Source organism: Pleurodeles waltl, chromosome 4_1, assembly GCF_031143425.1.
Source record: "Pleurodeles waltl isolate 20211129_DDA chromosome 4_1, aPleWal1.hap1.20221129, whole genome shotgun sequence".
Lineage (NCBI taxonomy): Eukaryota > Metazoa > Chordata > Amphibia > Caudata > Salamandridae > Pleurodeles > Pleurodeles waltl.
In genome coordinates this window covers 488123698-488140164 of record NC_090442.1, presented here as the reverse complement: position 1 = coordinate 488140164, position 16467 = coordinate 488123698, and the positions used below count along the sequence as shown (strand labels likewise).

At 44.7% G+C, this 16467-nt stretch overlaps 1 protein-coding gene across 3 annotated transcripts in view; it reads left to right on the top strand.

Annotated features, from left to right (window-relative positions):
* The window catches only part of SYT1 (synaptotagmin 1), a 3823670-nt gene that overhangs the window by 1985110 nt on the left and 1822093 nt on the right, over positions 1–16467 (top strand). The gene's annotated exons all lie outside the window — the stretch shown is intronic.

Sequence of the window (16467 nt, the reverse complement as noted above, 5' to 3'; positions counted from 1 at the left end):
GCATGGGCAGTTCCAGGAGCTCCCTGCCCAGCACCGCTGCAATGTACACTGTCTGCTTTTCAGACACTGAACATTGCGAGGGTGCTGGTACACACTGTGCTACAGCATTGCCACTGGCTCGATTACGAGCCAGAGACAATGCTATAGCCTGTTTTCCACTAGGCTGGTAGACGGAAACCTATGTTTCCGCTCGCCCGCCTTGCGGAAAACTCTTAATGGGTCCGGTGGGGAGGTAGCCAGTGTCGCAGAAACCTCCCCGACGGAAGTTCGGCGGACAGTGAAAACCACCTGCCGAACTCCTAATCAAGCCCTTAGTCTTTTTATGGCAGTCAAAATCTTCCACAGAGGTAAGGTCTTAGGATGTGGCTGGCTAGCGTCTCTCAAAATCACATACATCATTGTGGAGCTCCAGCTGACAATGCTAGTTTGGGATTTTGTAGCAGCCAAGGTTGCTTTTCTGGTCAGATAGATGTGATGCCTTGCCCTGATCTATAGTTTTACATTTAGACTTTGTCACTGTTGTGGAAGTTTAAATCCTCCAGCAAGGCAAGGCTGGAAGCCATAGCCAGCCATGGCTGCTTAAAGCTGGATATTATCACTTTGGGTCCTTCTGAACTAGTTTTCAGTGCAGCAAAAAAGCTTTTAGTGGAAAGAAACTGGATTTCATGCCTGCATGGGTGGGACCTCGCTGGGCACACTTCGTTGCGGTTCTGTGTGGGTAATAGCTCCTACTATAATATAGTTCTGGGAAAGTAATTCCTGATAAGTCCTGCAAACCCCAAACTCATCATTGTAGAATTTAAGGCAGCAGGTGTCTTTCCAGCAAGGCCTCCTGCATTGTCCAGTCCATATTGTTCAGCTGGGCTTTCTTGGGCTCAGAAGTCCTTTTGCTTTCTATGTCCCTAATGCAGGAAAACAGGAGGCCAACCACTTAACCCTTGGAGAGCAGTATCTGTTCCTGGGTGCCATCAGATGATAGAAGTCCTTGAGTTCTTGTATGAATCCTTTTCTTCCAGTGGGAGTCAGGAGTCAACTGACTTCTTCCTGAAGGACTTTCTGCTCCTTCAGATAGAGTTTTCCCAGGTCCAGGAATATTCTGAGGTGATGGCAAAGGTGATTGTAAAAACTGTACGACACAGTCCTAATTATTTTGTTATCTATAAGTGATTGTAGACATTGTACCACCCAACCTTAATTATTCTGCCTGCTTTTGCATTTTCTCTTACTGTCTTACTGTAAAATATTGAGGAGCCACTGTTTCTAGATTTCAAAACCAAGTTGAAAACGAACAGGTCTGTCTTCTGCTCCTAAGCCACTTCCCTCTTCAGATGAATTATGTTCCCACCTGTGAGGCAAAATTTGTTTTACCTCCCACTGTGACTTTCTGTCTGGGAAGGTCCTGAGAATGAATAGTAGCTTCATCTTTAAGTCAAAAGGGGCACTGCTAAAGCTGCTCTTTGTTCTGAAGAGCACTTATCATGTTAGAGAAGGATGGAAAAGAGAATTATGCCAAATTCAATTTTTAACATTAAAAACATCTTATTTTGCAGGACTTAGGAAAACCACCTAAAATGTATAAACAATACCATAGATTCACGCCACATTCATATACATAACTAGGAAGTGATACAGAAATTAAGCAATATTGGGTATTTTACAAATATAAATACAAATGAAATATTCTACTTTCCACACATTGTGTTGTTTGTTAGAGCACCTCCAAGCACTGTTAAATCTCAAGCAGCTCAGGGAAAAGCATTTATCTACTCTCAACAATATTTGTTTGTCAATTTACTCATGCTGGGTTGCCTCAAGGACTCTTTGTGAGCAGAGCAAGGTGAGTCATGCACTCTAAATAGCGTTTACAGTTGCTCACAGCTGTAGCTAGCCAGAACAGCTGATTGGCAGCCAGCAGGGTACATACTAACAAATCATCCAATATGAACAATTAGAGGTAGAGCAGATGTAAAGTAAAAGTGAAGATATGAGAGACATACAGATAGGAGAATCCAGTTCATGTACAATTGACAGAAATCTGAGTTGATGGGTACTACAAGCCAACAATCCATCTGTGAGAGAGTAAATTTTGATCTGTTTATAGCCCTCTAGATTATCCCTTTAGATCTGGACCACCTGGGTTTTGAATCTGCATTGTGAATCTCAATTATTGAATTTCACTCACCTCAATGCCTCTTTTTTTAATGAGGCCCTCTGCTGCACAGCTGGGGAAAGAGACCCTGCACTAGTTAAATGTGAACATGTGTGCACTTGCTTGTACGTATATGTGCAGCCAAGAACTCTGGTACACCAGGTGCTCCTCCTTGATATCTTGCACTGCCAGTTAGGGGTGGGGCTAAGGTTTTGAAGTAAGCTGCTGTGACTCAAGTTTTTATTCAGCCATCCTTAAAAATCCCATCACACTCTGTGAGGGAGCAGACCAACCAGTACACTGCTCGTAAAAAGCAGCAGTCCAGGGCACCACTTTCTGGGGAGCTTATCTAGTGAAAATTGGTTCACCAAAATTTAGGAGAACCATCTTCTCCAGTGTTCCCCAGAAAAGCCACCCTCTACTGTATAAGGTAGACTTTCCGGGGACCCTGGAGAAGAGGGTTCAACTAATTTCTAATTTAAGTAGACCAATTCTCACTAAAAATATCCCTAGGAGGGGATCCCCTGGACTGCTCAAGGCTTACAGCAGAGGTCTTCAACCTCTTCAATGCAAGACCCCCGTCACAATTATTTAGGCGTAAGGATCGACTCCTTCCAAAAATTTCAAAAACCTGGTACTCATCAAAACCATAAACACCCCCAATTCCCACAGAAAATGTTTTTTACGGTGGGGAAAATATTTAACAGTGTTTCGAAAACCAAATGTTAGTGGGTGACAGTGGTTCAGCATCGGGTACTTACCACACAGCTCAAACAAAAAGTCTCCAAAAAGAATGACCCCAAAATGCACAATGATACTTTTTTTCACAAACAAAACATAATTTGTCAAAATCTATTTAGAGGATAACACCTTTCTAAACTAATGTGATGGATGTACCTGTTTTTCTCCAGAGAGATGGTCAATATGTGGGTTCACCTCATTATTACCAGTTTAACACCCAAATATAGCAATAAGCAACAAAATGGTGAACAGTCCTGCTGAGCAAAGAACCTTCTAATGTGCAGCAATATGTGTTGCTGCTTTTTAGTAACTTTTGAACCGTCTGAGCTAAAAATAAATGTATATTCTGCTAAAATCAGCAGTTTACATGTCGGATGGAGTATATGGCAAATGCGGCAAATCTGTAATTATGTAAAAATCACCACACAATCACATAATTCCAGTGGCCTTGGATATAATTGCTGTAATGCATGGGCTGCAACTTTAGTCCATGGCATCCGGGGAGTACCACACTATATTTCATGGGATGCTGATGTCTTGTGTTTTACAACTGCATGGAACTGGAAGTTGCCGAGCATCATTCATCATAATTAAAACATAACAATTATAATCAATAATGATGAGCTATAAGATCAAAGTAGGATGTTTTCTTTAATTCTAGGGGAGGAAGTGGATCCTTAATCGTGTTTCAAACTGTTTTTCTAAAAAGGGTTTTATTTTTAACTAAATGAAATCAAACGTGTATATTTGGGTATATTATTTGTCTGATTTTGTTGACTTCAGTTTTTAGGTCTTTGGTCTTTCACCGGCAGGTAGTGTGTGTATGTGTATGTACATATATATACATATATATATATATATATAATGGGCAGCTTCAATGAAAAATTAATAAAACAAGTTGTTGCTCTGTGGGAAATGTACTATAGTACATTGTGAAATCTCCATTTGTTAATGCACTGCAGGGGTCTGTGTGTAACCAAAGAGCCACATAATTAAATCTTGGTTGGTGCAATGGAGCATACTGACTTGTAAATTTTCAGTGCTACGAGGCACAGCCCATGATAGAAAGCACTGTGAATATGTAAGTCATAATTTTATATTTGCATTACACACAGCATTAAATAGACTGCAAAATGTGCAAAATGTCTTACCATAAAATAGTGCTTCTAAAATATAGATTTTAGTAAGACCCAGACCATGAGTAATACAATTTGTTTTACATAATGTTCCTTCAACACCTCTTCAGGGGTAGTAAACACTATGTAAATACAATTACAATTAAAAGCATGCACTTTACAGTAAGTTGTTAACTCTTTTTTACTACCACTGAAAAATAATAAATCTTTGTCATCACAAAGCTTCAAATGATGCGATCAATTAAACAAGTACCAGCTCCCAAGCCTCATTTACATTTGCAGATTACCGTTCAACTTTGCAGGTTCACTGGTAGCGCATATTTGCCTTTCTATCAAGGCAAGCAAGCACACTGGCAAAAAGGCTTCTTTAGATGTATGCCTCTTTCTCGGTTTCACTTTACAGGAGACTCACTGAGTGACAATTCAGTTTAAACTTTTTTAACTATCGACATTAACCGTCCCAGGACGGTTGTCTTTTTCCAAAGCGAAGTCGTTTTGGATTCGAGGAAGAAGTGGCTGCTGAATGTGCGTCCCACTTCCGAAGACTCCACAGCCCCCTGGAGGGTCACATCCCACAGATTGAAGACCTTTGGCTTGTAGGTACCCTACAAGTGGCCAGGAGGCTGGGAACCTGGGGAGTGCAAATAGGCAGTGTGGTCTGCCTTGAGAGATGCAAGGTACTACTTCTGAGACACCATAAGCTATAGTGCCTGCTGGGGAGCAGGACGGTAGATTTCTGAGCTCTCACTCAACAGAGAGAGACCAACAGGCTCCAGAAAATCACCAATAATTTAGATGCCAGGGGGCCATACGCCAACATCCCTGGTGGCTGGACTGTACCACCAGGAGCAAAGCACAGCACACCACATACAAATCAGCCCATTCAGGCCAGAGAAAGCAACTTGTGGACTGCTCTTTCCCATGCTGCTCAGTGGATTCCAACTACAATAGTCCAAACTGAGATGGTGGTCTCTTGTCCCATAGGAAGGGCCGGTGCCCCAGAAGAACCACCAAAACAATATTCTCACCTGCTCCTGGAATGCAGGCTTTTTCCATAAGTGGTGGAGAAGACTGCAGACAACAATGTTTCACCCAGCCTGCATTGCTAAGTACTGTATGCACTCGCAGGAGAGGCAGTGACTGGCGGGTGGGAGCTAGCTGGGACTTCAAAGGCTTTGGGACTCCCTTGTAGCTCTCAACACCAGAGCCACGGGTGTCTCAAAAGATCCTTGTATCATCAAGTGCATTTATTTTAAACAAAAAAAAAGCAAAAAAAGAAGCACAAAAAGAGAAAAGCTCAGCTTTTGGATCATCAAAGGAATTGCCATGGGCCTCAAACATTCACCTTACAAGCCAACACGGCTGACATAAAAATTTGCATACTGCCTTAAGTGGTGCCCCAGGACCAAAAGGGCACCACTGCCTGTATTGTTGGGTCTAGGAGCTGCAGGTGATTGCTATGCCCCTATAGGAGCACCAACTTTAAATCAATGCTTGCCATCCTAAGTCTCCCAGGTATGGTGATTCATGACCTCGAGAGATGGTTTTCATAGTTGCAAGCACTGCTGTACTGAACTGAAGCTGCATAGAAACTGGTTTCCCTAAAAATGATGGAAGAAAAATTGTCATACTACAATGTTTTGAGTATTGAAACTTTATTGACATAACTTGTTGTCATTAAATTATTAGATGTATGTTTTGACTTCTGTGAAAGGTGGTATCATCTCGAAAGGATATGAATATTTATTTGAGTGCTTATTTTGTCTTCAAATGTTGTGGTGACATCCTGATGAGTCTAGTAGGCCTGACTTTTGAGTTTTCCCTTATTCTTTTTTTTAACTTTTTATTGTTTTCAATGAAACAATAGAAACATTTTAAACAAAATGCATTTGTGTAACTTTTGCAAAACATAAGGCATATATTTCATAAGAGCACATTGCTGCCTAAGTACATGCATTCTCAGTTTAAGCAGACTTCGCTAATATAAATGTCTAGCAGATGCAGTCTATGGCACCACAGTCCCACTGTTACACTAGAGAGCGATGCCAGTACATGGTCACACAGCTCCCCTGATTTTGGAAGGGAATTAGTGAAGAAGGTAATCAGAACAGAAACACTGAAGACTGGCATGAACCGTGAGGGGGCGTTGTGGAGAACATAAATATGAGGCTATGGGATCGCATAAGGAGTAAATTGATATTTGCTGTGAGTGGCCAAACAACAAGTGGTTGTGGGTCAGGGGCCACGGCAATCCAGCCTTTTCTTCTAAGCCCATTAACTGAGGGGAGGTTGGTAGGTGAATGGGGATGTGGAGGGTAATCCTGTGGTCAGCCCAGGAACAGAGTGATTTACACTGGTCATGTGAACAGCTCATTGTTCTAATATTGACAGCATCACTGCACCCTAGCTACAGAAGTAGAGTGATGTCACTATGTTAAAGGATGTGTCTAGGGAGGGAAGTCATCTTTCTTGACTACTGCCGGGAATGCTCACACTATCTTATCCCAGCACCTTGTAGGGGGCATTTCCTCTGCCTTTTGACCTCCTCTTAGCAGAGTGCTCTGCCCTCTTCATCAGCCCAAACTTTTAAAGAATGGTGCCACATGGAACTCTAGAGGGGTGCACTCACCTTCCAATTCCAGGTCACCATGCATTTAGCTAGTAATAAGAGAAGTCAAGGACTAGCCTTGATGAATAGTGTTAGACCATTCACCCTTGGCATGCTTTTCTGCTTTAAATTTTTGACTTAAGACCTCCCATTTTGCAGACTTTGTTTTTGACATCCTTAGTATTCTGCATACTTTACCACTGCTATCCAATGCCAAGGTGCTTGTGCTCTCTCCTTGAACATAGTAGAAGTGGCGTATACCCAACTGGCATATTTAATGTACTTGTAAGCCCCTACTAAGGTGGCTCTCCTTATGCCCAGGGCCTATGAATTACCATTACTGGTGGGCCTGCACCGCTGATTGTGCCACCCACTTAAGTAGCACTATAAACCATTTTGACCTGGCACAATAACCCTTTTGTCAGGTCCAAACCTTCCTTTTTAATACATATACGTCACCCCTAGGGTAGGTCCTGGACATCCCAGAGCGCGGAGTGTGGTGTATTTAAAAAGTTAGAGAGCAACAAGAGGGAAAGGGTATGCATTGTGTGGTTCAGTGTACACCCTCTCATAATGTTGTAATGCAATAATACTTAGGTACACTGTTCCGATATACTGGACACCATACAACCAATTAGGTGGGGAGTCATAGGATCATTAAAACACATTAGTTTGTTAGAAGCAAGTGCCCTCACTCAGCCAATAGGTGAGTGAGGGCACTAGCTTCTAATGAACTAATGTGTTTTGATGATCCTATTAACAGTGTACCTAGGCATTATTGCATTAATTAGAAAGTTAGACATGTACCTTTGAGTTTTACATGTCCTGGTAGGGCATTGACTTATTACATTTATTAAGCTGTAACTCTCAAATGGGTACAGATAACTCATTCATGTTTGGTGTCTTTGGAATGGTAAAGAAACACTTTAACTTATGGTGAAGTCAGATTTTAAATTATAATTTTCAAAATGCTACTTTTAGGAAGTTAGCATTTTCCTGCCTTAGCCATTTGATGTCTGCGGCCTGTCTCTAGGTCACATGACCATTGGACCCATTGGACTTTGTGTATTCCTCCTCGACAACCACACACAATAATGAGCTTAGGTGTGTCTGGCAGGATGGGATGGAGAGCTGGGCACAGCCCTATTTACTCTTGAATAGGCTGTGTCCTACCTCCACAGAAAGGGCTGCATACTACCTGTAGTCAGTCTGGATAAAAGGCAAAGACGACAGGGCACCTCAAAGGCAAACCCCTGGAAGCTTTTCCTACTCCAAAGGAAAGCCCAGTTATAAATATTGGACCGCAGACACCAGCTCTTCATTACACTTCTGGACCTGTAGATACTCTGCCAGGAAGAAGGTCTGCTGTGCTGCTGAAAGAAGTGTCACTCTGCTGAACATCTGCTCTGAAGGAACTGCTGCCCTGCTGTGCTGACCTGCTGCCTGCTGACCTCTCGCCTGAGTGAGAAGGACTGGACCTGCATCTTTTCAACTTAGGACCTCGAAATGACTCCAAGAGCTAGGTGGCTGGCCTCTTGACTACAGCCTCAGGGACAGAAGGCCTGAACAACCCTGAACCCAACACCTCGGGTCTGCCATCTGTTAGTCCTACCCTTCTAAATGGTGCCACTCCAGTCCTGGACACATGGAAGTGGGCCTGCAGGTGCTCTGCCAGCCCATCAGTAGATCCAGCAGAATCAACGCATCTCCTCTGCTGTGCGGCGCAATCCTGAACAGAACCGAAGCATTGCCTCTGCTGTGAGGGTTCTCTCAGCCTAAGAACTGTGCCTCAACTTTGCAGCCAGTATCAGAACTGCTGCTGTGCAAAGTTTCATCAACACAGGCCCTTGCATCGCAAATCTTTCATTGACAGCACCCTCAATGACGACACAGGTTACCACATCACAGGTCTTCGGAACCAAAGCTTCATCCCAACTGTGTGCATCCTTAAAGCTGGATTTCACATCACAAGCCTCATTTAACATGATCTTCAATAACGAAGCATGACCTTGCATCGTAGCTCCACAGCCTCGAGAAACCGATGCAATGCCTCAGCTGCACGACACATCCTCGGCGCTATACCTAGAAGTGCTCTGCAAACCAGGATTTAAAGTACTCTTGTTCAGCAGGCCTCACTGGATCCCTGTAGCCTGCCGTTGCTCCATCATGGTCGGCCTGAACGTGTGTCTTTGTCCCCGTCTGGCACAACCAGATACCCAGATATGCACATTTGGCAATTTGGCACCATTTTCACTGAAATCTTTAAAGCTGTAGATCTCTGTTTCTACTAACTGGAGTTTTGGCATTGTGATCATGTTTTATTTATTAATATGTATTTGTCTAAATTTGTGTGGGATCTTTCTTGAATTGTGTTTTCACTTAATTACTGTTTGAAGTGAAGCATAAATACTTCACACGTTTCCTCCAAGGTAAGCCTGACTGCTTTGTGCCAGGATACCAAAGCATTGAGCACATGTAAATTTGGCACCTGCTTCTACCTCACCCTGACAAGGATTGTGGTTGACTTGCCCCCTCAACCAGTAGTCCAATTTCTTACAAATAGTGTACTGATCTGTGATCTCATCGAAGGTAAGAGGTAGCATTGTTAGAAGACATCTCCCATGGTTCCTAGATCTTCAGTGTTCATATTTGTTGCAGTGAAAATGCTCCTATTGCTTGATTCTGAGGTGTGACTCAAGCCTTTCCTGAAACAAGAGTAGGTCAAATGTAAAATCAGGGTTGTGATGAGCTTGGGTCTCACACAGGGTAAAAAAAAGGTTTAGCAAATTCTTCACCTTTAGCAGCACTAGCTTCATTGCCGTGTAATCCAGGTGCCGTCTGGACATCTAGCGACAAACCCACAGCAGATGGGTAGCCAAATAGTATTGTTCAAAATTTTGAGATTTCAAGCCCCCACTATTCATGGACACCACAACGTGATGGGCCTGACTCTGCAACCACTCCTGTCCTATTTTCTGAAGCACATTCATATATATGAGTACGTTAGCGAAGAAATATATAAGCTAGGAAGAGTAACCATTTTTGAGAGAGCCACTTTTCACCTTACTGACAGAGGGAGGGTTTTCCAGAATGTCACTTGGCTTTTGAGCACTGTGACAGCCTTGGTAATGTTGCCATCAAGCAGATCAGCACTGTCTTGGAAGATACAGATCTCAAAGAGGCAGAACGATGTGTGTGACCATTATAAGGGGCCCCCTCCAAAGTCTAAGCTGGTCTCCAGGATGTTGGGAAGCAGGGGAACTATGAAGGACTTATGCCAGTTAATCCTCAGGTTGGACATATGATACAAAATGCAGAGGGCTTATAGAAGGTCAGAAAGGGTCACTGCCACATCCGTTAGGTATAACAGCATGTCATCAGCATAAAGGGATACTTTGGGGCATAGTTATACTCTGTTTGTGCAAAAATAGCATCATTTTCTTTACGCTATTTCAGCGTAAACTTAACTGTATATTAATATTTTTATGCTAGACCTGTCTAGCATCAAAATATTGGAGTTAAAGTCATTTTTTGCCTGCGGAAAACTACCTTGCATCAATGAGATGTAAGGTAGGCATCCCCAGGCAAAAAATGACTCTATGGCCCAGGCAGCTTATTTATCCTCCCATGCAAAAATGTTGCATGAGAGGGAGGCGGGCCTAAATAATGGCGCTAAGCTTGCTTAGCGCCATTGTTTTACGCCTGGGTCAGGGCAGGCGTTAGGGGACCTGTGGGCCTTTTCCCATGGTGGAACACCATGGAAAGAGCCCACAGGTGCCCTTCCCAGGCCCCAGGGACACTTCCACCCACACCAGAGGGACAGCAGAGGATGGGGGACACCGTCCCAGGTAAGTAGAGGTAAGTATTTTGTGTTCTTTTTTAAAGTGCCATTGGGGGCCCTGAAATGCCCCCCCCACATGTCACTGGGTGCAATGGCCATGCCCAGGGGACACTTGTCCCCTGTGCAGGCCATTGGGGTGATGGGCATGACGCCTGTCTTTTACAAGACAGGAGTCATGTGGTATGGTAGGTTTTGCATCAAGAAATGACGCAGGCATGTTAGAGTCATTTTTATTGACTTTAACCAGCCTAATGTAATTTTTTGGTGCAAAACCCCGTTCTCTCATGCTGCCACCCCCACCTGGCTAAGTCAAAATATATTTTTTACGCTAGCCCATCCTTTGCGCCGGATTGCGCCATTCCATAAATATGGTGCCCGACTGGCATCCTGGAACAGGGCAAGCCATCGCTATACTTTTTGACACAAAACTGCGTTAGCACAGTTTTGCATCAAAAAACAATAAATATGGGCCTATGTCTCTTCTGTCACCGAGGGGAATGTTCCAGGCTGCATCCCCTTGACACAATCCAATTGTTGTAGGCTCCACCACAAGGGCAAAGATGAGGGTAGATAATGGGCACCCCTGCCTAGTATAGCAGCAGTTTTTGGTAGGAATTGTAATCTAGCACTCCATCCTGATCCTCGCCACAGAGTTGGTATAGATAGAGTAGATTGATCAGCCTTAGCATGAGCCCACCAAAGCCGAATCTGTGCACTACCTCAAACAAGAAATTCCAGTTCAGGGAACTGAACGTCTTCTCCAAATCCAATACCAAGCCAACTGCCTGGAAAAAGGATCTGAGAACATACTCCATTATCCTGTAAAATCTGTAGCGATTTAACAACATGCTCCTGCCTGGTAAAAACCTGTTCTGGTGGGGGTGTATCAGGTGGCAGAGTAAAGGCAAGAGACTGTCTACCAGGATTTTTCTAAGTATATTGTAGTCAGTATTTATGATGCATGTGGCCTAAAAGAGGAGAGTTCAGCTATGTTACCCGGCTTAGAGAGAGATACTAGGAGGGCCTCCCATAGGGTGGGTAAGCTGCTGACAGTGGAGGCTGTCTCAGAAAGTTTTGAAATGTTTGAGGTTGAGATATACCCTGGTTGGGAGTGAGCTGAATGGAGGTGAAAAGGGTGCGTGTGCCTTCTAGTTCAGTAAACAAGCAAGTAATGTGCCCGAATTGTCTCTGTTGACGTGAATTTCAACCATGTGAGCAGTTTAATTGATGCACCATATCTACTCTAGTAGTGTGGTGTGTTTGGTGTAGGCTGTGGTGAGAGTGCTGGAGTTGATCTTGTGAAGGACAGCCTCACACTTTTGGTGAAGCAGGGAATGTTCAAGTCCTTGATGGCTCTGTTTCTGTAGTTTTTTCTTGTACACACCACTGAACTATTGCAGTCTCCCACATACTGAAGTCCCTTTCTCCAGCATTAGAGGCAGCAGTGCCTTGATTTAAATCAAACATGCAGAGTACCTGTAAGGCAGAGTCTTTCAGCAGAGAAGGCTGCATACCCCAAGTAGGGTTTGGACAGCGTATCAGGCACCAACCAAAAACTGTCAATAATGAGTTGTGGGCTGAGACAGTGCGATGCATATAGTGCATGTAGGAGAAATAGGAGCATCCTGCCTGACCTACACATCAGGCTGGATGTGGGTGCAGCCTGGTATGCAGATAATGAGGGAATAAGGAGAAAGAATAACTCCTAGCATGAATGTTGTGAAAGCTCCAGACAACCTGTAAATTCCATTGCTGTAGTCAGGGTGCAAAATGCTTAGCAGTGTGCGGGGTGATCTGTCTAGAGACATGTCTAACACACAGAAGACTCTTCTCCTAACACCCAGGGAATATCAGCCGACTGTCCAGGATGACCGGATAGTGTGCCCAGGAAAGAGGCTTGATCCAAGTTTGGAGCATAGACACACCCTAGTACCAGCATGGTGTTTGAAGGGGACTCTAACTCTGATCCAGGACAGCATCCCATGTGCAAAGTCAGAAAAATTGGTTGAGAATACTGAACCACTCCACCAGCATTGGGCCTCCTTGCTTCATGCTCCATGAAAATGCAGCTCTTGTAGCAATGCTACATGCACTTTCCTGTGCCTAATAAAGGCAAAAACAGAGACGTGCTAACTGGGAGAGCACATGCCTGTAACATTCCTGCTAATAATGTTGAAGTCGACAGAGGAACTTTGAGCACTGCTATATGCAACGTTGTTTGTAGTCATTGTAGGAAGTTGGCTCTGTATGTACTATTTCAAAGTAAGAAATAGCATGCACAGAGTCCAAGGGTTCCCCTTAGAGGTAAGATAGTGGCAAAAATAAATAATTCGAATGCTCTATTTTGTGGTAGTGTGGTCGAGCAATAGGCTTATCAGAGGGTAGTGTTAAGCATTTGTTGTACACACACAGGCAGTAACTGAGGAACACACACTCAAAGACAATTCCAGGCCAATAGGTTTTTGTATAGAAAAATATATTTTCTTAGTTAATTTTAAGAACCACAGGTTCAAGATTTACAATCAATACTTCAAATGAAAGGTACTTCACTTAGGTATCTTCGGAACTTTGAATCAGCAAAATAGCATGTACAGTTTTCACAAAAATGGCAATAAGCTATTTTAAAACTAGACAGTGCAAATTTCAACAGTTCCTGGGGGAGGTGAGTATTTGTTAGTTTTGCAGGTAAGTAAACCACCTACAGGGTTCAAAGTTGGGTCCAAGGTAGCCCACCATTGGGGGTTCAGGGCAACCCCAAAGTTACCACACCAGCAGCTCAGGGCCGGTCAGGTGCAGAGGTCAAAGTGGTGCCCAAAACACATAGGCTTCAATGGAGAAGGGGGTGCCCCGGTTCCAGTCTGCCAGCAGGTAAGTACCCACGTCTTCGGAGGGCAGACCAAGGGGGTTTTGTAGGGCACTGGGGGGGACACAAGTCAGCACAAAAAGTACACCCTCATCGGCACGGGGGCGGCCGGGTGCAGAGTGCAAACAGGCGTCGGGTTTGCAATGGAGTTCAATGGGAGACCTAGGGGTCTCTTCAGCGAAGCAGGCAGGCAAGGGAGGGGCTCCTCAGGGTAGCCACCACCTGGACAAGGGAGAGGGCCACCTGGGGGTCGCTCCTGCACTGGAGGTAAGATCCTTCAGGTCCTGGGGGCTGCGAGTGCAGTGTCTTTACCAGGCGTCGGGTTCTTAGAAGCAGGCAGTCGCAGTCAGGGGGAGCCTCTGGATTCCCTCTGCAGGCGTCGCTGGGGAGGCTCAGGGGGGTCAACTCTGGCTACTCACAGGGTCGCAGTCGACGGGGAGTCCTCCCTGTAGTGTTGGTTCTCCACAGGTCGAGCAGGGAGCGTCGGGTGCAGAGTGGAAAGTCTCACGCTTCCGGCGGGAAACGTGCAGTCCTTTAAAGTTTGTTTCTTTGTTGCAAAGTTGTTTCTTCTTTGGAGCAGAGCCGCTGTCCTCGGGAGTTCTTGGTCCTTTTAGATGCAGGGTAGTCCTCTGAGGCTTCAGAGGTCGCTGGACCCTGGCAAACACGTTGCTGTTACAGTTTTTCTTGAAGTGGGGAGACAGGCCGGTAGGGCTGGGGCCAAAGCATTTGGTGTCTCCGTCTTCTCTGCAGGGCTTTCAGGTCAGCAGTCCTTCTTCGTCTTCAGGTTGCAGGAATCTATCTTGCTAGGTTCTGGGAGCCCCTAAATACTCAATTTAGGGGTGTGTTTAGGTCTGGGGGGTTAGTAGCCAATGACTACTAGCCCAGAGGGTGGCTACACCCTCTTTGTGCCTCCTCCCTGAGGGGAGGGGGGCACATCCCTAATCCTATTGGGGGAATCCTCCATCTGCAAGATGGAGGATTTCTAAAAGTCAGAGTCACCTCAGCTCAGGACACCTTAGGGGCTGTCCTGACTGGCCAGTGACTCCTCCTTGTTTTTCTCATTATCTCCTCCGGCCTTGCCGCCAAAAGTGGGGCCGTGGCCGGAGGGGGCGGGCATCTCCACTAGCTGGAGTGCCCTGGGGCGCTGTAACAAAGGGGGTGAGCCTTTGAGGCTCACCGCCAGGTGTTACAGTTCCTGCAGGGGGAAGTGAGAAGCACCTCCACCCAGTACAGGCTTTGTTACTAACCACAGAGTGACAAAGGCACTCTCCCAATGTGGCCAGCAACATGTCTGGTGTGTGGCAGGCTGGCAAAACTAGTCAGCCCACACTGGAAGTCGGGTATGTTTTCAGGGGGCATCTCTAAGATGCCCTCTGGGGTGTATTTCACAATAAAATGTACACTGGCATCAGCGTGCATTTATTGTGCTGAGAAGTTTGATACCAAACGTCCCAGTTTTCAGTGTAGCCATTATGGTGCTGTGGAGTTCGTGTATGACAGACTCCCAGACCATATACTCTTATGGCTACCCTGCACTTACAATGTCAAAGGTTTTGCTTTAGACACTGTAGGGGCATAGTGCTCATGCACCTATGCCCTCACCTATGGTATAGTGCACCCTGCCTTAGGGCTGTAAGGCCTGCTAGAGGGGTGACTTATCTATGCCATAGGCAGTGTGAGGTTGGCATGGCACTCTGAGGGGAGTGCCATGTGGACTTAGTCATTTTCTCCCCACCAGCACACACACGCTGGCAAGCAGTGTGTCTGTGCTGAGTGAGGGGTCCCCAGGGTGGCATAAGATATGCTGCAGCCCTTAGAGACCTTCCCTGGCATCAGGGCCCTTGGTACCAGGGGTACCAGTTACAAGGGACTTACCTGGATGCCAGGGTGTGCCAATTGTGGAAACAAAGATACAGTTTTAGGGAAAGAACACTGGTGCTGGGGCCTGGTTAGCAGGCCTCAGCACACTTTCAAATCATAACTTGGCATCAGCAAAGGCAAAAAGTCAGGGGGTAACCATGCCAAGGAGGCATTTCCTTACAGTCATCATAAGTGAAGCAATTAGTATGGAGCTTGTAGAGGGTAAGAGGTGGCCCCAATGTCTAAAGACCCAGTATACAGAGTATAGATCTAGCCAGTGTTCACTAGGAAATGGGGAATATAACAAATCACAGGAGAAGCAAGCAAATGCCTCCTGGTCCAAACCAAAAATGCAATTGCAAGGTTAGTATATGTGATGTTAGAATTGAGACATTAGTGTATGTGATTCGACACCTGGGTCTCATGTCAGTTCAGGACACGTGATTGTCGAACGAGAAAGGAGAGTCCCCATTGTGTTGTCAGCAGAAGCAACAAATTGGGAATAACAGATGATGTTCAGCCCCAGTGCTGGTGATATAATTGTATAAGTGGATTGTCTGTCATTTGAATTGGATCCAATCCAACAGGGTGTGATTGACTGTCTCCTAGGTATCCTCTGTGGCTGACTAATGTTGAGGAAAAGTAAGGAAGAGGTGATTGTTCACCCAGGTTATATTTTATAGAATAATAAGATTTAGGCACCCTTTATTGCTGACCAGTGATGAAGCTTGGTCAACAAAGATTTAGTGGTTGATTTTGTTCAACAGTTTTGCTTTAGCATTTAGAAACATTTTCAGGTTTGTCACAATATTCAGCAGGACTGCTGTTAGTGATTCCAACTATTGGATAAAGGGAGAAATTTAATGATTTTATAGAGTGCAATTCAGGAAGAATAGATTTATGGTATGTCTTATTACTGTACTTCTTGAGCACAAAATTGAATACTCTTATATTTAGCTTAACATAATGAATCCCTTTTTTCAGGACAAGGTTAAAAGCTATGCCTGAGTCTTTTTACTGTCCTACTGAAGTCTTGAAATTCCATCTCAAAGCCTTGCAGAGGGATCAATTTGAAAAACGTAGATACAATGAGTAGCATCTTTATTTGGTAACATTCGCACCTTGTGCAGGTTCTCTAGGGGTGAAAGATGTGAAAACCCTAACTTTTTATGAAAGTTATATAACTACTTTCCTGGTGCTTCAGCACATTCTAAACTTCAGAGAGAGGCTTCTTGGACAGTAAGCCATGGCATTAACATTTCTAGTTGG